The sequence below is a fragment of the Pygocentrus nattereri genome, chromosome 19, assembly GCF_015220715.1.
Source record: "Pygocentrus nattereri isolate fPygNat1 chromosome 19, fPygNat1.pri, whole genome shotgun sequence".
Lineage (NCBI taxonomy): Eukaryota > Metazoa > Chordata > Actinopteri > Characiformes > Serrasalmidae > Pygocentrus > Pygocentrus nattereri.
In genome coordinates, this window is record NC_051229.1 from 20,939,956 (window position 1) to 20,964,564 (window position 24,609).

At 39.6% G+C, this 24,609-nt stretch overlaps 1 long non-coding RNA gene and 2 other non-coding genes across 5 annotated transcripts; 2 read left to right on the forward strand and 1 right to left on the reverse strand.

Moving 5' to 3' along the window:
• Positions 1-939: 939 nt before the first annotated feature.
• LOC108442932 lies at positions 940-17,565 on the reverse strand. Of its 3 annotated transcripts, XR_005131855.1 has the most exons (5): positions 17,210-17,565; positions 15,114-15,382; positions 11,419-11,585; positions 5,051-5,092; positions 940-4,973 (listed from the first exon to the last, which is right to left on the reverse strand). It is a non-coding gene; the product is annotated as an uncharacterized LOC108442932 (long non-coding RNA). The 3 variants fall into 3 exon arrangements; XR_005131854.1 differs by having other exon boundaries at positions 940-5,092; XR_001859088.2 differs by lacking the exon at positions 17,210-17,565 and adding an exon at positions 15,517-15,902 and having other exon boundaries at positions 940-5,092.
• A 6,200-nt stretch (positions 17,566-23,765) lies between these two features.
• Positions 23,766-23,838, forward strand: trnav-aac. The gene has a single exon. It is a non-coding gene; the product is annotated as a tRNA-Val (tRNA).
• A 233-nt stretch (positions 23,839-24,071) lies between these two features.
• trnad-guc lies at positions 24,072-24,143 on the forward strand. Its single transcript has one exon. It is a non-coding gene; the product is annotated as a tRNA-Asp (tRNA).
• The last annotated feature ends 466 nt before the right edge of the window (positions 24,144-24,609 follow it).

Genomic DNA, 24,609 nt, shown 5'->3' on the forward strand with positions numbered 1-24,609 from the left:
AAATTGAGTGGGTCATTATTGCTGTTGTAGTGTGTAAGTGACTGTCTGTGTCTCTGTCTGCCCTGCGGTGGACTGGCGATCTGTCCAGGGTGTATCCTGCCTTCCGCCCGAAGACTGCTGGGATAGGCTCTAGCACGCCCCCGCGACCCTGACGGAGAAGCGGCTTAGAAAATGGATGGATGGATGGATGGATGGATGGATGGATGGATGGATTATTGCTATTGTATTTTTTTCAGCCGTTTTGTTACGTTAACCGTTTTTGATGTCTACTGTTTTGCCAAAAAGGTTAACAAACAAGGAATACAAAAAATGTAAGATATAACCATCTGTTTTTTTGTAATATAGGAAAAAGAGACAGAAACTGTATTCATATTTTCATACTATTGATACCGATAACTAAATATGTCAATTCATAGACTAATATATTATATATATATATATATATATATATATATATATATATATATATATATACACACACACACACACACATACATACATACACACACATACATACATACACACACACATAGATTTACATACATAAAAAATGAGATTATATATATATTGTATGTGTATATATACACACTATATATATATATATATATATATATATATATATACACACACACACACACACACACACACATACACACACACATAGATTTACATACATAAAAAATGAGATTATATATATATATATATATATATATATATTGTGTGTGTATATATACACACTATATATATATATATATATATATATATATATACACACTATATATATGTATGTATGTATGTATGTATGTGTAATATATATATATATATATATATATATATATATATATATATATATATATATATATATATATATATATATATATATATATATGTATGTGTGTGTGTGTGTGTGTGTGTGTATATATATATATATGTGTATGTGTATGTGTATATATATTGTTGTGAATTTATTAGGTAATGGGGAACCAGGGGCTGTAATGGGGGAGTTAGGATGATTCTAAGGGCCTGTGACTGACAGGAGCCCTAAGCATTACTAGAATACTAGGTAAATAATATTCAATTCTTACTTATAAAACAGTTTCATTTTCTTTTTTTTTGGCATAAAAGAAAACATCCAGAGGGCTTCTGTATGTATCAGCCCTGTATCTAATAGAAATAATTCCTACAAGAGCATTGTTATATTTTAATAACAGTGCATTCTTTCAAAAACAGATGGTGTAAAAATATTGGCACCTCTAAAGAACATTTAAAATGAAGTCAAATACATTTGCATCCTTGGGGAAAAATATTTTATGGCATAATGTTTTAAAAGCTGATTTTAACAGCACTTTTATTTTGATAATACCAGTATCTGTTGTTTGCCCTATCACCAGCAAATGCATTCTCAAAGTTGCAGGAAGCATTTGTGACTGTTCAGCATAATCTTTGCCATCTATGGCTCATTCTTGATGATCAAAAACCAAAATATATGTTATTCTCTTTGTCATCTTTGTCATGAACGTACACACTGCCAACAGAAATAGTTTCATCTTACAAATATTTTTTGTTTGAGTTTTATGTTAGATGATAATTTATTAATATAATAATATAAATTACTCATGAAACGACCATTATAGAAGCTAAAGTTTTTTTTTTATTAAGGCATGCTTCAAGGACAACATTGCACTCTTTGAACTATCATTGTGTGTCATTCAAGTTTTATAACACATGCTAGGTGCTAAACTCATCACTGTAAACTTTATAAAATTACTAGTTGGTCTCTACTTTTAGTGCAAAATCAAACCCAAGGGAACCCAAAGATCACAGCTTCAGAACTGCACGGCTTACTTGAACCTCAGCGTTTTCAAATTTCAAAATCCACTGTCAGATGACCAGAAACTTTTTGAAAGAGTTCCATGAAGAAGACTTTCCTGAGAGCAAGCCATAAAATGCAGTACCTGAGGTTTGCAGAAGAATGTCATTGGAACTACAAATGGAATTTTGCGACATTGTCAGATCCGATAAATACACACCATTGTTATGTTTGGCAAAAAAAGGGACCACATACAATAACAAGCACGTGGTATCCACCATATAATATGGTGGTGGGCCATTGATGTTTTGGTGGTGTTTTGTTATTTGAAAGATTTATTGGCTATTTAAAGTTAACATCGTGAAATACAAATTCATTTCAAAAGATGCTCATAACAGTAAAGTGCATTAGCCAAGCGTTTTGGCCATGGTCATTCATTTTCAAATGTATCTGATAAATACATTTACATGTTTTTTATAGTACATTTCTAGGCGAAATAATTGTATTTTAAAATTTTAAAATATTTGAAATACATTTGGTTAATATGGTAATTTGCTTTGAAATACCTTAGTGTTTAGAATGTAGTTTGGCATGGATTGCAATGTATTTGACATGTATTTTAAACATACAAAATATATGTCCATATATCTTTTTCCATATGGAAAAATAAACAGCATAACTAATTCTACTAAATACCAGGAGATTTTTAGCCCCAAATCTGTCTGCCTTTTCCAGAAGGCTGAAATTCCAAAAATACATCAAAATCACAAAGAAATCGTTGCAGGACATTAATTCAAAGATCTGCAATGATCCTCTCAGTCTCCAGATCTGAACCCTATTGAAAACATATGGTGTGGTTTGAAGAAGGTCTGAAGGCAGTAGCAAAGACCTATGAGAATCATGGAACTGGAAATGTCCTGTATGGAGGACTGGTCTAAGACCCCTCAACAGGTGTTCTTCAACCTTGTAAGCATTACAGAAAGTGACTCAGTGCTGTTATTCTCACCGGGGGAAGTTGGGTTATGTGGCTAATATTTTTTAAATGTATGTTTTCAAGCTATGTTATTAAAGGAATCTTTTTCACAACACAAAACACTCTCTCATTGCATGTATGGTTTATTTAATATATTAACATTAGCTCATTTTCATGAATGGTGCCAGTAATTCTAGGGTTGACTAAGTGACTATTTTGTTACTATGCTTATGTTTTATTTTGGAAGATTTGTGCTTTACAGATTATTACTGAAATTATTATTCTTATTGCAAGAAGCATTCCAACACAATTCATAATTTTTTTTGACAAAACATCAATTTCATACCTTGCTAGAACCACACTTTTATCCTACACTGCTGAGAATGATGAGGAGCAGGAATACAGTGTGTAGCTACAGGATGAGAGTGTGATCATGCTTTGCATTGTGAGTTATGTATCATATTATGTATGCTCTGAAGTTTACCAACCAGTTTGCTGAAAAGGGTTAGGTCAAGGCAGAGTTATTAAACCGAGTGAAGGTATTAATTGTATTAATTTTCACTTTTATATACTTAAATATGTATAATTATAAACACTTTAGGCTCTGTACCTCCATTTCTAATTGGTTAATATTTTGACACAGTACATATTTTCATATTTCAAAAAGTATAGTTTCTATCTACTTTTTCCACTGGGCTTCAGTCTGGATAGAAGGGGTTCCTTATAAACAGGCCAAAGATTGTGGGTAGAAGGTAAGCATATCTAATAAACTGTCAACTCAGAGTATGTTACAGACTAAATGCCAACAGAGGTGCTTACTCCACTTGCTTCCTCGAAAGACAGGGCATCCAGCATGTAGGCTCTGCTCATCTATTTGCCCATTTCGTAAGAGATTGTACCACATCACTGCAGTACCCTGAAAAAGAAATGCAACAGATCGCACAGATACCACAGGCCAACTACATCAGGTTAATATGGACAATACATCACCTATTCCGGTGTTTCTTAATCCTGGTTCCGGAAGCCTCTGCTTTGCACATTGTAGTGTTTGTCCTGTTCCCAACACAACTGATCTAACCAATTAGCTCATTAACATCCCCTTACCATGAGAGTTAAATAGTGAGTTTAAGCAGGGAAGGAACTAAAATTTGCAGGGCAATGGGGCGCCAGGTTGGGAACATTGGTCTATATAATATACAATGCTTTCAATAAATAGTTAAACCCCTTAAAAGGTATCATTTTTGCATTTATTATGAAATACTAAATTGTCAAAGCCGAACAATCCAGGGGATCACATCCACTTATAATTGAAAATGATTTTTTTTTATCTATGAACCATTAAAGTAGCAGCACTTTGTGTAGGCATTAAAAGCAATTTGTCAAGTTGTGAACCTGAAGAAAAAGTGTGAAGAATGAAGGACAGTATACAAAATAACATTCAAAAATGTTTACTGTCTCCCAGTAAGCATTTGATGAGAAATATAAGAAGAAACATCCCTAAAGTCAGTATGGTGAAGTATGGTGGTGGCAGTCTAATGCTATGACACTTTTCTTCAGCAGAAAAGAAGGACACAACCAAAGTCTTAATCTTTGAGAATCTGTGGCACTACTTGAAAAATGTCCACAAGCATCATGCAACAAAGACAAACAAGAAAGCTTGTAAGTGTTTACAATTCATTTACAATTACAATTTAAAATGACAATTACTTTAAAATGAATATGCTGATTGCAAACATGTGCTTAAGATACTAATTATTAAATGATATATTTGTAGTGTGGAAAATTATGAGAACTTTTGAGGAACTTACATACTTCAGAAGAGCACTGTATATCCACACTGGACTTCCTTCTGTTAATGTTTGTTGTAAATTTCTTTGTATTTTCATGTGCTGCACTAGAAACAATATTACCTGTTAACCTACTGTAATGGTTCAGTATAATTAATCACCTTCTGTGGTTTCAGTGAAGCGCCTATGTTGGGAAACACTGACATCACTCAGCTGTAATGGAGGAAGGAACATTTTAAATGTGCTTAAATTTCACAGATCTAAAAGAAAAGACTAATTGCCATCATGTAGGTTCTATATGGACAGAAAAACATGTGAGGTGTGGACACTATATGGAGAAATAAAACCTTACATAGATCATGATGGTTGCAATCCTGTAGCCATCAGAGCTTTCATCAAGTTTCTGTTGTAGTGAAAACAGCTTTAGTGGACAGAAGAGGCTTATCGCTTTACATCAGATGATTAAAATTTCTTCCTTACCCCGGTATCATAGTGCGGTCCACCAATGCCATAATTCAACACCTGAAGTAATCCAAAATACATTTATCATAAAGAAATGCAATTAACCAGTCAAGCATGTTTTTCAATCTATATAATTACAGCCAATACAGGTAACTGATTGTTGATAATGATTGATACACCTCTTAGCTAATCATAACTGTCTCTAAACATTACTTCCTCTGTCAAGTGAAAAAAAATCTCAGACAAAACTCCTCAAAGCAAACCTGAAGTGAAAATGGCAGTGGCAGTAAATTATAACTATTAGCTTAACAGGTGAAACGGTGCTAGTAAGCTAGTAATTTAATTCATGCACATACAGTATATCACAAAAGTTTATTATGTCTTTTCATGGGACAACACTATAGAAATGAAATCTAGATATAAAGCAGTCAGTGTACAGCTTGTATAGCAGTATAGATTTACTGTCCTCAGAAAATAACACAGCCGTTAATGTCTAAATAGCTAGTGAGTACACCTCACAGTGAACATGTTCAAATTGTCCTAAAAGTGTCAATATTTTGTGTGACCATTATTATCTAGCGCTGCCTTAGCCCTCTTGGACATGGAATTCACCAGAAAGGTTGCTACTGGAATCCTCTTCCATTCATGACATCACGGAGCTGGTGGATGTTAGACCTCCTTCCGCTTGAGGATGCCCTAGAGGTGCTCAATTGGGTTTAGGTCTGGAGACATATTTGGCCAGTTCATCACTTTTACCTTCAGCTTCCTAAGCAAGGCAGTCATCATGTTGGAGGTGTGTTTGGGGTTGTTATGGAGTTGGAAAACTGCCATGTTCCTTCAGAATGTCACAGTACATGTTGGAATTAATGTTTCCCTCAATGAACCACAGCTCCCCAGTGCTGGCAGCACTCATGCAGCCCCAAACCATGATGCTACCACCACCATGCTTGACTATAGGCAAGAGACAGTTGTCTTGGTACTCCTCACCAGGGCACCACCACACATGCTGGACACCATCTGAGCCAAACAAGTTTATCTTGGTCTTGTTAGATCACAGAACATAGTTCCAGTAATCCATGTTCTTCGGCTGCTTGTCTTCAGCTTTGCAGGCTTTCTTGTAGGTCAGCTTCAGAGGCTTCCTTCTGGAAGCATTGTGTGACGTATGGTCTGAGAATTGACAGGCTGACCTCCCACTTCTTCGACCTCTGCAGCAATGCAGGCAGCACTCATGCATCTATTTTTTAAGCCAACCGCTGGATCTGAACACATGGACTCAAGTTCTTTGGTTGACCCTGGCGAGGCCTGTTCCGAGTGGAACCTGGAGGACCGCTTAATGACCTTGGCCACTGTGCTATAGCTCAGTTAGAGGGTGTTAGCAATCTTCTTATAGCCTAGGCCATCTTTGTGGAGAGCAACAATTCTATTTTTCAGATCCTCAAAGAGTTCTTTGCCACTAGCTGCAATGTTGAATATCCAGTGGTCAGTATGAGCAAATTGTACCCAGTTCACCCAATTCAATGCTCCCCATTCACACCTAGAACCTTGTACCTTTAATGAGTCACATGACACCAGGGAGAGACAACGACACAATTTGGCACAATTTGGACATGTTCACTGTAAGGTGTACTCACTTGTCTTGCTAGCTATTAAGACATTAATGGCTGTGTGTTGAGTTCTTTTCAGAGGACAGTAAATCTATACTGCTATACAAGCTGTGCACTAACTACTTTAAGTTATATCTAAGTTTCATTTCTATAGTGTTGTCCCATGAAAAGATATAATAAAATATTTGCAGAAATGTGAGGGGTGTACTCTCTTTTGTGAGATACTGTATGTTTTTCTGATCATATGGATTTCATTCTGGAAGGTGAAAACATATTGAATTAAATTACATGGAAGACTACACTTACAGATCAAAACAGAGCCCTTTCTAAGATAAGCTAAACAAGTACACCACATGAAATGTTTCTTTTTTGAAATATGTGGACGCATCAGGATCTGATCTTTAGGTAAACAGTACGTACAGATAAATTTTATGTAACAGACCAAAAAAACATTTTTGAGCTATTCCTGAATGTACTTGTATGTTTGGAATCATTATCCTGCTGGTAGATCCACATTGTCAAAGCTTAGACAGATGGCCTCTTCACATGCACTTTCTAGTACATAAATGAATTAATAATCAATTATATAATTGCAAGTTGGATCCTGAGGCACCAAAGCAGCCCGAACCATAACATTTTCATCACCATATTTTATAGATATAAGGTTTTTCTGCTTTTGCTTTCTTAGGTTTTAACCAGGCATGGCTTCTGGTTCTGTGGCCAAACAACTTTGACTCATCAGTATGTAACACATTGTTCCAGAGGTCCTGGTCCTTACCTAGATGTTCATTAGCAAACCTTAGTCCTGCCCTGATGTTCTTTTTTAGACAGCAAGTACTTCTTTGACAAGGGGTGTGTTTACTTTTTCCATATAAAAAAAGCTGCATTTCTTTATATTATTTCCATTATATATACACAATGACAAAATAATACTTTTAAGTGTTACTTGTTAAACTGTATCACTTTTGTCCATCTATCTATCTATTTATGATAAATCTATCTATAGCTGAATATGTTGAATAAATTATTTCATGGGGTGTACTTCTTCATCTGACAGTATGTGGCTTGGTGTATTTGCTAAACATCAATTTAATATGATGTCTAAAGACAATGGTATAGATAATATGCCATTCTTTGTACTGTTCCTTTAAAAGTTTGTTGAAAGACCTTGTAAAATACATCCAGTACTCCTCAGTAATGAACGGTGCTCTGTCTAGCTCCAGTGTTAGCTTTAGCAAAAGCTCGTCTGAAGGGGCAACGTCTGTCACTAAAACTTTTTATCAAAAAAGAAAACCTGCTGCTTAACTTGTATGCATATTTTGTCAGTTTCCAAACATGGCTACACTGAACATCTTATTAACCAGGTAAGCTTTCTATGGACATTGCAATGATAACTAAAGGAGGCAGAAGTTTTGCAAACTTTTACCAAACAAAATTTATAATAGAAAGAATTTATAATAGCAACTGTTACGAGGTTGGGTAAGCTTTATAAAATACTGGCAAAAATGAATAAATAAATAAAAAACAAAACATTTAACCTAAAGGAAAATTGTATAACACAACCTTCAACCAAAATATCCAAATTTAGAGTTGTTCATTTCAAGTAATATTTACTTATCATTGTGAATGATCACTCTTCTTAATGACTGGGTGCATCAGTTATACTTAAGGTCATACATAGGCCAGTTGTAATGTAAGTGTTTACTATATTTAGGTTAACACAAAATTGAGCTAGTGGCCAACCTGCGGCTCGTGAGCTGCATGCGGCTCTTTGCCTGCACATGTGCGGCTCTTCTATTTACAAGTTTTATATATATATATATATATATATATATATATATATATATATATATATATATATATATATATATATATATATATATATATATATATATATATATACACACACAGTGGGTTGCAAAAGTATTCAGCCCCCTTGAACTTTTCAACCTTTTGCCACATTTCAGGCTTCAAACAGAAAGATATGAAATTGACATTTTTTGTGAAGAGTCAACAACAAGTGGGACACAATCGTGAAGTGGAACGAAATTTGTTGGATATTTTAAACTTTTTTTAGAAATAAAAAACTGAAAAGTGGGGCGTGCAATATTATTCAGCCCCCTTGCTTTAATACTTTGTAGCGCCACCTTTTGCTGTGATTACAGCTGCAAGTGGCTTGGGGTACGTCTCTGTCAGTCTTGCACATCGAGAGACTGAAATTTTTGCCCATTCTTCCTTGCAAAACAGCTCGAGCTCAGTGAAGTTGGATGGAGAGCGTTTGTGAACAGCAGTTTTCAGCTCTTTCCACAGATTCTCGATTGGATTCAGGTCTGGACTTTGACTTGGCCATTCTAACACCTGGATACGTTTATTTGTGAACCATTCCATTGTAGATGTTGCTTTATGTTTTGGATCATTGTCTTGTTGGAAGATAAATCTCCGTCCCAGTCTCAGGTCTTTTGCAGACTCCAACAGGTTTTCTTCCAGAATGGTCCTGTATTTGGCTCCATCCATCTTCCCATCAATATTAACCATCTTCCCTGTCCCTGCTGAAGAAAAGCAGGCCCAAACCATGATGCTGCCACCACCATGTTTGACAGTGGGGATGGTGTGTTCAGGGTGATGAGCTGTATTGCTTTTACGCCAAACATAAGTTCGATTTTGGTTTCATCTGACCAGAGCACCTTCTTCCACATGTTTGGTGTGTCTCCCAGGTGGCTTGTGGCAAACATTAAATGAGACTTTTTATGGATATCTTTGAGAAATGGCTTTTTCTTGCCACTCTTCCATAAAGCCCAGATTTGTGCAGTGTACCACTGATCGTTGTCCTATGGACAAAGTCTCCCACCTCAGCTGTAGATCTCTGCAGTTCATCCAGAGTGATCATGGGCCTCTTGGCTGCATCTATGATCAGTCTTCTCCTTGTTTGAGCTGAAAGTTTAGAGGGACGGCCGGGTCTTGGTAGATTTGCAGTGGTCTGATGCTCCTTCCATTTCAATATGATCGCTTGCACAGTGCTCCTTGAGATGTTTAAAGCTTGGGAAATCTTTTTCTATCCAAATCCGGCTTTAAACCTCTCCACAACAGTATCTCGGACCTGCCTGGTGTGTTCCTTGGTCTTCATGATGCTCTCTGCGCTTTAAACAGAACTCTGAGACTATCACAGAGCAGGTGCATTTATACGGAGACTTGATTACACACAGGTGGATTCTATTTATCATCATCAGTCATTTAGGTCAACATTGGATCATTCAGAGATCCTCACTGAACTTCTGGAGTGAGTTTGCTGCACTGAAAGTAAAGGGGCCGAATAATATTGCACGCCCCACTTTTCAGTTTTTTATTTCTAAAAAAAGTTTAAAATATCCAATAAATTTCGTTCCACTTCACAATTGTGTCCCACTTGTTGTTGATTCTTCACAAAAAATTACAATTTCATATCTTTATGTTTGAAGCCTGAAATGTGGCAAAAGGTTGAAAAGTTCAAGGGGGCTGAATACTTTTGCAACCCACTGTGTGTATATATATATATATATATATATATATATATATATATATATATATATATATATATATATATATATATATATATATATATGTGTGTGTGTGTGTTTATTTTTGTTGCACACTTGTAGCATATGTTGGCATATTTTTTGCACTGGAAGAAGCCAAAGTCTGTTGCCACGGTGATGCTACACCCCCACCCCTCCCCCTGTAAGTAGAACGTCGCAGCAGAACCGCATGCTGAGCCAGGCTACTAGCTATCCAACCGCTGAAACATGACAGCATTGGGTAAATGTAAAGCCAAATGAAAATATGAAGATGAACACAAAACCTTGGGAGGATTTGTATTTTTTTATTGAGTGGAAACGGAAGCCGTTCTGTTTGATATGCCAAATGTTGTTATCCAATTTTAAAGCTTCCAATCTTCAGCGCCACTTTACCTCAGTGCATGCCAACATGCTGGACATGCTGTACCACTTGGACAGACCGAACCTTGATCTCCAGGGGAAATGCTACTTGATCTAGAGCAGTCAGTATTTGCATTTGTTAACAAACTCATGCTGTTTAAAACTCATCTTAAAAAGGGAGAACTAACACATTTCCAGTCTCTGTCAAATGCAAGTGCTCAAGCAGCTATGGTCCTAAAAAGGGAGAACTGCAACTGGGAGAAAGTCTGCAACAGAACTTTGAGGACAGATTCCATGATCTACAGCTGAAAAGGCCACAAATTACATTCTTTGTTAACCCTTTTGCTGCTGATTCAGATGGTTTGAAAGCCCCATTGGTGACAGATGAAGCTACATCTCAAATGGAGATGATTGAACTTTTTGAAGATGACAAACTCAGGTCTGTTCTGAATGAGGGAACCCTGAAATTTTGGAAAATTGTGCCTGTGGAGAAGTATCCCAATGTAAAGCAAGCTGCATTGAAGCTCCTGTCAATGTTCAGCATTACTTAAAAAAAACACAATTTAGTGTTATATATAAGATTATATATATAAGATTCTAAGACATTATCTTAGAAAACAGATATTCTTAATTATTTTGTTGTGTAACTGCATAACATTGGTATAGTAGCAAGTCTCAACCTACCTACAACATCATTGTTCAGCCAGCAGCATAACATGTTAAATGAGAAATTCTTTGTTCTGTAGTGCCTCTAATAATGACTGCATCAATTTCTCTTGATGCTGCAAAAGAAAGCACTTGTGTGCAGAGATAGATCAGTTTTGGGAACACTGTAAATTTGATCAAATTGTAACTGTAAATAAATGTTTACCCAAGGCCTTGAACAGTTCTTCAGGTTCTCTATCTCTGTCTCTTAGATGACATTGTGGTATCTCATGATCGGTAGCTTGTCCCACTACTCTTCCTCTTTCACTGGAGCATACATGAGTCTGGGGTTCCCTCCAACCATGCTGTCAACTGCCTCTTCCTTGTGGACTTCTAATATACAAAGAAAAAAGGAAAACATGCACACACAATTCAGTGGCCAGGGTGTTGACCTATTCAATCTTCATTGGCTCCCAGTTAAATGTTGCATGTGTTTTAAAATAATGCTTATCTCCTACAAAGCATTGGCACCTTCCTATCTTTCTGAGTTCTCAACAATAAAGACCTGCCTCTGCGTTGTGCTCTTCAGACCCTGCTCTCCTCAATATTCCTTGCACTAAGTTACATTCAGTTGATAGAATTTAGCAAGGTTGCTGCTAGGCTGTGGAACATCCTTCTTCAAACCATCAGATACTGTTAAGGTTTTTCAAATCTTGACTTTTCCTTTTATGCAGACTTAACTAGTACTTTTGCACTCTTTTTAATGCTTTTACGTTTTATGATTGTATCATGACTGTAAAAACATTTACAATTGTAATGTTTTTCCTTTTGAATGCTCTTGGTGCTCTGAAAGATGCTTGAAATAAAATGTATTATTGTTATTATTATTATTATTATTATTATTATACGCTGCTGACCTTCTAAACTGACCAGGTCAGCTCTAGCTTCCAGGTTAGTCAGATCTTTGAGGTAAAGATTAGAAAACATATTTATGTTGTAAATATATAGGCATTCACAAACTCTTACAAACTATAATTTGCACTGCCACGTTCATATGTATTTAGACAGTGACAATTATTTCGCCTCTGTATACCCCCACAGTGGATTTGATATGAAACAATAGATATTTATGATGTTCAGCTTTAATTCATGGGGTTTAACAAAAATACTGCATTAATCATTTAGGAATTACAGGTATTTTTTACATAGTCCCTCTATTTTCATGGGCTCAAAAGTAATCAAACAAACTAACATAATTATAAATGCAATGATTGTTTTTAAGACTTGGATGCAAATCCTTTGCAGGCGATGCCTGCAAGAAGTCTGTAACCCATGGATATTACCAATTGATGAAATTCCTCATATGCTTTAACTGCAGCAGCTGCCAATCGCAGTTTTTTCTTCAGCAAGTCAAAAGCTCAATTGGGGTGAGGTCAGGTGACAGACTTGACCACTTAGGAACATTCCATTTCTTTGTCTTAAGAAGCTTTAGGGTTGCTTTCATGGTGTGTTTGTCATCCACCTGGCCTGTGAAGTGTCGTTCTGTCCGTTTTGCAGCAATTGACTGAACCTGAGCATAACATATAGCTCTATATACTCCTGAATTCATCCTGCTACTTCTATCCATCCATCCATCCATTTTCTAAGCCGCTTCTCCGTCAGGGTCGCGGAGGGGGGGCTGGAGCCTATCCCAGCAGTCTTCGGGCGGAAGGCAGGATACACCCTGGACAAGTTGCCAGGCCATCACAGGGCAGACAGACAGACACAGATAGTCACTCACACACTCACACCCAGGGGCAATTTAGCATGTCCAATTGGCCTGACTGCATGTCTTTGGACTGTGGGAGGAAACCGGAAAACCCGGAGGAAACCCACACAGACACGGGGAGAACATGCAAACTCCACACAGAGAGGACCGCTGTGGTTTCTTTAGTAGCGATGCTGTGAAGGTGTAGGAACAAACTCTTCGGTGACACTCGTCTCTTGCATATAAAGATGTTGAGAGCAAAAGCATTGAGAGGTCGAAGTCACAGACAAGCCTGCGCGAAACAGCTTGGAGAGAACAGCCAATAGTTTCTCTGACACATACATTCCAACTCCAGGTTTTATACCTGCCGTGAACATCTAGCTCATATCTGGTTTCTGTTAAGATAGCCAAATTTGGTATAAACATACGTTCTTCTCCAAAATGGCCCCAGTGGCCTAACCCCCACTGTTGACGTTCAGGGAGGCCCCTATCCTGTCCAGCTGCCTCCTGCATCAGCTCCACTACCATTTCAATCAGAGGCCCACAGGATAAACTCAACCAGAATCTACACAGTAATAACCATTATGATAGAAAATATTGTTACGACTAGAATTAATAAGATCAAAGTCACCACACCGCCCGGCCGGGAAATCGAACCCAGGCCCTCCTTGCTGTGAGGCGACAGCGCTACCCACCACGCCACCCCCCTGCTACGTCTATCAGAAGTTATATCTTGAACAAACACCAGTGACCCAGTTCCATTGGTAGCCATACATGCCCATGCCATAGCACTCTGTCTGTGATGTTTGACAGTATTTGATTGCTTTGACCACGAAGGTCCACTTTAAGAAACCTCAACAACACAGGAGGGACTTGCACCCACAATCCCCAGCTCCAGAGGCTGATGCCTTATCCATTAGGACACTGGGCCAGATGACATTGTGGGGTGCGGATTATGAGCCCTTTCTTTCTTTCTCTGTGCGCTTCTCTTCCCATCATCCTGGTACAAATTAATCTTGATTTAATCTGTTCAAATAATCTTGTTCCAGAACCTGGCAGGCTTTTTTAGATGTTTTCTAGCAATGTCTAATCTGACCTTTGTGTTCTTTAGTGGGCATCATAAGATAAACACTCTTTATTTACATTCATGAAGCATCTCTTGACTGTAGACTTTAACACAATGATGCCCTGACCTCCTCTAGAATATCCTTGACTTGACTAGAGTGTTGTGAAGGGGTTTTTCTTTAGCACAGAAAGAATTCTGTGATCATACACTTCAATTGTCTTCTGTGACCTTTCAGGCTTTTTTGTGTCATCTTTTAAATAATGTACCAACAGACCACACCTGGCCAAGAAACCTGCTCAACCAGTCAACTGTCCAATTACTTTTGAGTCTTTGAAAAAAGAGGGACTAAAAAAATGTCTGTAATTCTTGGGGCACTTAATATTGTAATCATTTCCTAATAATGTAAAAAATGTCTATAATTCCTGTAGCAATTGATGATGTAATCATTTCCCAATAATGTAACACCCAGAAATGTAATAAAACTGTGCACTTTAGCAAAATGTAATAAAGCCTAATAATGTTAGAGTAGACTAGAGTAAACGTTATCATGACAGCGAACATCACGTGAGGTCCAGTCGGCGAAAGAGGAGTTTCCAGTTGGCGCATTTGTGATTTTAATTGACGTGACGCACATGCGCAGAACGTTCTTACACCTTCCGATTGGAGCGTAATCAGATTCAGGCATTTATATGACTATTATTCTTCTATTTAACAGAATATTTTGAGGTTTACCCACGTCGTTCATTCGGATAGAAATTGTATTCCGAATGGACTCAATCCGATTGAGGTGTTTACATGGACGTATTCTATTCCGATTGAGCTATTAGTCAGATTATTAATGGATTATCAGGCTGCATGTAAATGTGGCTAATGTCAGACTAATGAATGACATTATCAAAAGATTGGGTTATCAAGAGTGACACTAGAGGATTTCCACCTAAAACGAGCAAGAGTCTTGTTACAAATATGGTCATAGGACATTAAAGTAATAATTAATCTTTTACAACTTTTACTTTCGAGTACATTTGAAGGCAAATATTTTTTTTTACTTTTACTGAAGTGGCGGTCTAAAGGGAGGACTTCTACTTTCACTTGTGTAATATTTTACCTTGGGTAGCTCAACTTTAACTCAAGTACATGATGTGTGTGCGTCGTCCAATCAGGTACACCTGTGAATGGAGAGCCCAAAAGAGGGGGAGACAAAAACAGACAGACAGACACAAAACACAAACAACCAAAGAAAAATAAATAAATAAATACTCGCAGGCAACACCGTCCACAGCTAGATGGGCCTTTCGTTCCACCTCACCATGCCTTCCAGGGTGTGCCTCTCGGGAATCACAGCACTGGCACAATTGCCCATAAGGTGAAGGAAGCCTACAACACACAAACAGCCAAAATCACACAAGCTATTCACAGAAGTCTAAGGGTGTATTTCAGCTGAAAAACATGGGTAGCCAATTTTATTCTGAATATATTACAAAGGTGAACAAAACCAAATAACTACATACCGTGTGCGCCTTCTGACCAGAAATTTAGGAGTCGTTACAATTTTAATATCGAACTGGAGGCTCTTCTTTGGCAAAACACTGCGCACAGCTCCTCACAGCAGTTCCAAACCTACATATTTTCCTCCAACCTGTCGGCCTGATCACATGACCACAGCATATTGCCCATTCAGTGCAGCTCAGTGGTTTGAACAGTAGGGGCCGCTATTACTCCTAATCATTGACAGACCCAATGTTATCATTGAAAAACATGATTACAATATAATTGTCCAACACCACATACGACAATAAACAAACCATTTCTCTGAAAAGGCGTTTCAATACATTAAGAAAACAATACAATATCGTATGACCGCTACAGTAAGTCATTTGTAATTACTGCTCATTTTCACCAGCAAGTAAAGGACAAAAGATTGTAGAGAGAAAGCAGTACAAAGTCAAATGTGTGCAAGAGAAATACTAAGTTGGTTTCAGTCTTCAAACTGCTGCTAAAAAATAAAATAAAAACCTGCAGCCACACCAAGCCCTTTGTTGTTAAGATTGGACACCCCGTGTGAGCCCCTGACCTTTCAGCAGAGTTGCCAGGTTCGCGGTTTTCACGCCAAATTGGGCTTGTTTGAAAATTCAGGGGTGGCGGGGTGCGTTTTTTTGGGCTATTTTTAAAAATTACCGCGGGCGCCAAAACAAACAAAAAAAAAAGTGGGTGTTGCCTTGGATGTTACGTCAACACGGCGGGCAAACGTGTACAAGTCGACACTAAGAACCAGTAGAACATAACGACATAACAGAAAACAGAAATCTAAAGGAAAGCAGTAATATAAAATGTTTGAAATGCAGGAGCCCTTAAAAGTCAAGAAAAAAGGGAAAAAAGATAACAGAAAATGGCAAACATGGCATGGAAAGAACTGCCCAAAAGTTCATAATAGCTCTTCATGTAACCAGAAATCACAAGATGATGAAAACAAATGTTAAAAGAGGATCAGAGGAGAGAAGAGAGTTCAGGAAGGGCAAGAATAGAAATGAATAAGTAAAAGTTTGCTTTTTGCTAATTATGTTAATATTAAATGTTCTTGACTGGGATATAAAACTGATATAAAAGAACTAATAAAACACAAATGTTAAAATATTATTAATGACTTTAATATAAATAGCAAGACTGATAATAAATCCCATTTGCTTCAAATGTGTGACAGGGCTGGTTTAAGCTTCTGAAGGGCGAGTTTTAGACTGACTTTGGGCTGGATATTTTTATAGGACCTGGCAACCCTGCCTTTCAGGAAGAGAAGCATGGAGTGCTTCCACACTTGAAATGGACAATGCATTTTCAGTCCATGGCTAAGCCACGGTATGAAAAACTAACGAGTGCGTGATATTAAAGCATCCCTGCAAGCTCCTTTCTGTCCCCAAGTCTCTCTGCCCCCTGGTTTGTCCCGCCATCAGTGTGAAAGGCTTTAAATGTCTTTATTAAATGGCACGCGCGTCATAAACGGCACGCGCATCACAGAGCGTAGTAAATGACATCAGATCGGAGGTGGGGAGAGAGGTTCGGCAGAGAAGTTTAGCCAAAAACGACTGAGATCAAACTAAGTCGGCATGAGAGCAAAAAGTCAGTCAGAAAACCAAGCGCCTCTACACGCACGCTGACACGGATCTTAGACGGCCATTTCCGTCAGTCAGAGTATTCACGTTAACTTACCGCCGGTAGAGATGCTCTGCGGTGTTTTTCATCGCCTTGGTGGTGAGCACATCCCGTCAACGTCGACCCTTTCGGCGTTTGCACTTGGAAAACGGAGTCTTAGCAGGTCCAAGCCTAATTTAGCGTGTTTGCTAGCGTCTCCCAAGCAGCAGGAACGAGATGAAGACTTGCCGTCGCACAACGCGCCAATCCAAGCCGCTGCTTCTTGCTCTGATTAGCATAAAGATCCCGGATGACACGAGGCGGCAACAAAAGCACCAATTGCGTCTCAGTCCTTGAATATTATGCCATGTCAATCAACATTCAGCATGGTCCTACGTCCTACCGTCGAAGGCGAATGTGAGTTTGGGGGCGTTATTCTTCGCCCACCACCAATGAGAAACACTCTCGCTTTACGGCTCATGAAAGGCGCCCCTTGGTTTACCCTACGTCGTATCCGGGGCGGGGCTTGCGGGGCTTGCGGCGCTTCCGGACACTCCAAATACTGGGGGGGGTTTTGCTGCTTTTTACAGCGACAAAACCAACACTGAACCACACACTTTTTAAAAACCTAGCTACAATTTCAGCTCATCTGTTTATCACTACAAAGCTTTACACTGCACATTACACACACCCCCCATACATTTTACTCCATACACTTACCTCTTCTATTCACGCATTTAAACAGCGTACTGTGAAATGTTCACTTTTTATTTATTTCATTAATTTTGGCTCTTTACTGTACTTTGTCCCAAAGTGCACCTATATGATAAGCACACTTGACAAAAATGGACAAGGAGCGTAAATACAAGGTAAATACAAAGAAAACAAACTACACGTCTTTAATAAAACCACAGTGTTTATTTAGCAATATAAAGTAAACACGCTACAAGACAGAGCAGCCAAAGGTAGAAATACTGAGCATGCGTTTATAAATGACGTGTATAGCCCTGAATACTTAACCCAATACTGGAGCGTCCAGATCACGACCAGAGCGATAGCTTCTCGTACACCGCTTTGCAGCGGGCGGATGCTGTAACAGGACAGCGCCTTCTGTGGTCGCTCTACAGGTACACGGTCCTTTCATTCCGCCTCACCAAGCCTTCCAGGAGGCATGTCTGGGGTGGACAGCACTGGTACAACTGCCTAGAAAACAAAGCAAACCAATCTCTCTCACACAAACACACACAATTTTTTACTTTTACGCCACTATATTTCCAAGTCAAGTATCTTCCTTTTTTTCATACGGTTTACTGTCAGTGCAGCAGCGTAAAATTTTGGGAGTGTCTATTCCAACATAGTTGATGGAACTAACCCAACTTTGTGTAAATAGACCACAATACAGAAATATGTACACGTATGCAGTTGTGACTGGCATGTGTCTTTTTTCTGAATTTATACAAACACTATTTCATAGCGTTTGAAGAAACTCTTCATTAAACTTACACTTGAAACCAAGTTGTAAATAAATCTTACACTGAAACGTTGCTTGTTCTCAAAAAGTTATTTCACAGCCACTTGGTTCTATCCAATGGAAATTGTTTGCCTTCAGTGTTTTGTGCTTATGATCATTTTAACACATAATGTCAGACTGATTAATGACATTCTATCAAAAGATTGGGTTATCAAGAGTGACACTAGAGGATTTTCACCTAAAATGAGCAAGAATCTTGTTACAAATATGGTCATAGGACATTAAAGTAATAATTAATCTTTTACAACTTTTACTTTCGATACTTCAGTACATGTGAAGGCAAATATTTTTTTTACTTTTACTCAAGTGGGGGTCTAAAGGGAGAACTTCTACTTTCACTTGTGTAATATTTTACCTTGTTTTACCAATTGGGTGTTCGTCTGCCCTGGTCAGTGATGGACACCGGATTGGGATGATGCAGTTTTTATTAGCTTGTAATCAGTATGGCAACCACAGTATAAGTTTCTGCTCATACTTCGGTCAGCGTACAACACGGCAGCATGCAACCATTCTACTGCCGAGACTACAGTAGTCTAGATACATCTCCACAATAAACCAATGACAAGACATATAATTCATGAAAATAATACAATTACCTTTACAAATTGCTACGATCGTATAGTGGTAGAAGTGCTTGTGTTTTCATATTATACATTTTACATTCACATCAGGGTCAATTGTCACAGTATCAATATGAACTATATTTTAAAGCTACATCATCCCTTTTTAAATTAGTGGAACATCAACAAAAAGGTAAAATATGAAATAGTGCCATCTGGTGGTGAACACAAAATATGGCATCCAGACCACATGGTGAAACTAAAAATAAGCTAGTTAAACCAGCTAGCATTGCTGTGCTCATTCATACTATTCTAATACATCAAAACACGAATAGAACATACCTGTAATGAGTATGGCAACCACAGTATAAGTTTCTGTTCATACTTATGTCAGCGTACAACTAAGGAAACAGGCTATTACATACACCCCCCTGAAATTCTGCTAAAATGGGAAGGCAGTATGTAGTATAAGACATGAAATGGAAAAGAAAAAAAATAAAATGTGTGTAGCGCTCCTAAAGCAGGTTTTAAGCGTTTTACCCATGTGACTGAAATAACCTATAAGAGCGCCCTGGGTTCACTAGGTTTATGTCAAATACGAAATATGTCTACTTTAGAGACTTTAAAATTACAATGGCGGTGCCTCCAATCTTTACTAGGGCTGTATGCACACTAGTCCTCCTTCTCTAAATAAAACACAAAGAAACAGTATGGGATATAACTGGCTTGTATTTTAATATAACCCCAATTAGCAGATATGAATATGAATGAAACAACTATGAATTTCTCTTATAATATAGTTAGGTATATATTTTAGCAGGATGTAGTATATTCAGTGCATTATTAATTAGTAACACCAACAATAGAAAAAGGTTTTAACCCCGTCTCAGCTCTCAGTAAAATAATACAACTTATATTAAACCAAACCTTCCTCAAGGGGTAGAATAGTAACTCTTAACCTCCTGATATACTGTACTGGACCTGTTGGAACATCAACACTTTAACCTTAACTGGTAGTGGGCCCACTCACACACACACTCTCTCACACACACACACTCCTAAGGCGGCATTTAACTGGTTAAAGTACCTCATTGCGGGCCCGGAATCGTTGCTGGCGTGCGTGGTGGCCTAGAAACAAAACTACACTGGCCTCTTCATCCTCTCGAGCCAAAACAATCGTTTTAAAATAAAACTCACCAAACTTTCCACCTTAGTCTGTGGCTTAACCTCACTCGGCTGAATGCTCTGTCTCTCTCAGTGTCTCTCTCAGTGTCTCTCTCCCTCTCTCGGCAGCTGTAGCAGCGCGGGGAGGCTGCTCGGGCGGCTGGGGTTAGCTCGGGGTGGCTAAGCTAGCAGTACTGTTCTCCACGGGGTTGGTGGAGGTTCGGCTGGCCGGACTGGCTAACCGCTGGCTAACCGGTTGTTCTGAGTATCCGTTGAACAGGGGAGGTCTTGAACTTGGTTGGACTATATAAAGCTTGGTTTTGCTAACCGAACAAGTCCCACGTTATCTATTCCCACGAGGCTGAGTGCTATCCCTGATGGGGTTAACCTGTACCTCAATGACACTTAAACTTCTACCTGCACGCAGTAAAACACAAGCGATAACAGAACATTACCGTCATTTCACTCATCGTACAGTGGCGTAGTTACAGTTTTGTGTGATGTCGAGCTGACAAACACAACTGCAGGGCTATATTTTCGCTCCGTTGACCACGGAGACCACTCAGCTAGAACTTTTCCGCACTCTCGCACCCCTTTTTTTTTTCGTTTTCTTCTCTCACCCCGCCCCCCTTCTCCCGGCAGACCCCACAAATGCTGAGAGCTATGGGACAAACAAGCAAAATAAAAGCAGGAAAATATGTATTAACAGAGGCTGAATAGAGTATAGTTATCGCAACAATTATATAAACTATTTAAGGGAAATAACTATTCTGGAACTTATTACTGTTAATTATTTATCAGGGTTACATGTGTCTAGAGCACTGGTGCAGAAACGTCAACAATAAATTATCTTCTCTAAGAAGTGTGTGAGCATGGGATGGTACCAGGTCCCACACTCATCACAGACAAAAAGAGTTGCCATTTACACCTCACACAGACTCGCACTACTTTGCTCACCAGGCCATACTGGGAAAAAGGCCATAAGGTTCCAGTCCATAAACAAAACAAAGTGTGGCCGGTCCTCCTGTACACTGTACGTCATGCAAGCCTGCATAAGGCCCTCCTTTCCCAATTCAGAAGCATGTCCAGCTTGGCTAGTGAAGTTGCGTCGGTGCACCTCCCCCAAAACAACGGCATTTCTTGTAAGATGCTCCCGTATCATGACCGAAAAACATCCGCACCATGTTTCTGCCCGGTTACCTTTCACGTGTTAGGCAAACGTGATAACCGCTACACTACAGAAACACTGAGAGGCCAGCGCAGGGAATCACACATACCGTGACGCTGAGGCTTGACAGCGAATCAAAGGATTTTTACTACATTTGAGGAAAGGATAAAACTGCCTACCTAAGCTTTTAGCTCAACTACGCCTTTGGACTTCTGTGAATTTGCGTGCATGTGTTATCACCTGTGCGTTATAGCTTTCCTTCGGTTTACAGGCAGTTGTGATTACGGCGGACGTCTGCGGCACAGCGTGGCAAGGCAAAGCGGCGTACACGTACTTATTGCTCATGCCAGTCGGTACGGTGCTTTTCTACCACAAATGCAAACCTACATTTGATGAATTTGTGTTACGAGTGAGCATGTAATTTATTCCTGCGTATGTGCGTCTCACTCGGCCGGTGTAATTGGGGCAGTCACCTGAAAATGACCAACTGGACAATGACAACACTCCAGATGGTTGTGTTGATGGCTCATTTGATGCCTTGGGACACGACTTGCTGCCAGGGGAAGTGTCGACTGATAGTCATAAAGACTCTGCGAATCAGAACAGTACACAGGCAGAAAATGGCACATCTCAGGGCCCAGTTCACAGCACACGTTTAGGTGTTACGCACTCTGTCGCATGTAGTGAGCCTATGGCACTGTCAGAGATAGATCAGGTGGAGGAGTTTGCACACAGCCTCAGACCAGCCGAGCAATTTCAGTTTCCTCTAGATTTGGGAGAACCATCAAACCAACACAGAGGCTTATCTGTGAAATGTCAGACCAGAAAATACATGCTAACTCGTAACACAAATTCATCAAATGTAGGTTTGCAAATGTCATGCCCTGCACTGGCATCTTCATCGTTAGTATAGTAGACAGTATCTCCGCCTGTCACGTGGAAGACCGGGGTTCGATTCCCCGACGGGGAGGCTTTGCCATTTTTTCGAAGCCATCACCTAGCTCAGGAAGGTGTCAAAAGTTTCCTGAAAGCGGTGTGTTCCTCGTATTGGCCGCTCACTCGCTTTTGCCCTTCAGAGGATCTGCAGAGTACATACAGTTTGCTCCATTTGTCGCAGCCCTCTCAGAAATGTTGAAACACGGCAGTGAAGAAATCATGATACTTTGACATGACTGTCGCAATGACTTTAGTTCCATCCGTTCTTTGTGCACCTATGAAGCACAAAGCTTTGGGCTTTGTCAGCGATTACCTGACTGACCCTCATTGCTAAGTTTAGCATAAATAATGCCCACTAAATACACAACACTTACTATATACCAGGCAACAGCGTCCTGTGAGCAGTGCTCTTTAGCCAGTGCTGCGCTGAGAACGATCCACTTGCCAGTTACTATCCGCTCTGTGGTGGTCCTGACCATAGAAGAACAGAGCGGAAGGGAGCTAACAAATTATGCACAGGCACAGGTGAATTACACTTTCGAATTGTAGAATTCCAGAACTACATTGTGAAAGGAGTGTAGATACAAAGCAGAAAAGATAAAAACCATACAGGTAAAAGTATGAAACTGAAGCACTTGGCTAACAACAGACAAGGTCTTGTAAACTAAGTTAAAGGAAAAGGCAGTAAAATGTCTAAAGCAAAAGTACACTTCTGACGCAAGAAATTGAAAACTATAATCAAGTAAAAACAGTAGATTTTGTAGCGGCCCTCTTTCCAATGAGTCATCTTGAAGGCCTTTTTTAAGATTTAAGCTCTGCCCCAATTACACCGGCCAGACCTCTGACTGGTCAGATGCCCTACACATCACCGATGGCAAAAGCAGGTTCACCTTTGAAAAGACAGATTTGAGAGACAGAGAGAGACGCACATACGCAGGAATAAAATACATGCTCACTCGTAACACAAATTCATCAAATGTAGGTTTGCATTTGTGGTAGAAAAGCACCGTACCGACTGGCATGAGTAATAAGTACGTGTACGCCGCTTTGCCTGGCCACGCTGTGCCGCAGACGTCCGCCGTAATCACAATTGCCTGTAAACTGAAGGAAAGCTATAACGCACAGGTGATAACACATGCACGCAAATTCACAGAAGTCCAAAGGCGTAGTTGAGCTAAAAGCTTAGGTAGGCAGTTTTATCCTTTCCCCAAATGTAGTAAAAATCCTTTGATTCGCTGTCAAGCAGGGGGAAGGGGAAGTTACTGTAGCCACGTGGTTTCTGTAGTGTAGTGGTTATCACGTTCGCCTAACACGCGAAAGGTTCCTGGTTCGAAACCGGGCAGAAACATGGTGCGGATGCTTTTCGGTCACGATACGGCAGCATCTTACAAGAAATGCCGTTGTTTTGGGGGAGGTGCACCGACGCAACTTCACTAGCCAAGCTGGACATGCTTCTGAATTGGGAAAGGAGAGCCTTATGCAGGCTTGCATGACGTAGTGTACAGGAGGACCGGCCAGAGGGCTGCATTGTTCCATTGCTTGGTTTCATTTTCTCACTGCGCATGCCCTGCACCGGCGTCTTCCTCGTTAGTATGGTGGACAGTATCTCCGCCTGTCACGCGGAAGACCGGGGTTCGATTCCCCGACGGGGAGGCTTAGCCATTTTTTCAAAGCCATCACCTAGCTCAGGAAGGTGTCAAAAGTTTCCTGAAAGCGGTGTGTTCCTCGTATTGGCCGCTCACTCGCTTTTGCCCTTCAGAGGATCTGCAGAGTACATACAGTTTGCTCCATTTGTCGCAGCCCTCTCAGAAATGTTGAAACACGGCAGTGAAGAAATCATGATACTTTCACATGACTGTCGCAATGACTTTAGTTCCATCCGTTCTTTGTGCACCTATGAAGCACAAAGCTTTGGGCTTTGTCAGCGATTACCTGACTGACCCTCAGTGCTAAGTTTAGCATAAATAATGCCCACTAAATACACAACACTTACTATATACCAGGCAACAGCGTCCTGTGAGCAGTGCTCTTTAGCCAGTGCTGCGCTGAGAACGATCCACTTGCCAGTTACTATCCGCTCTGTGGTGGTCCTGACCATAGGAGAACAGAGCGGAAGGGA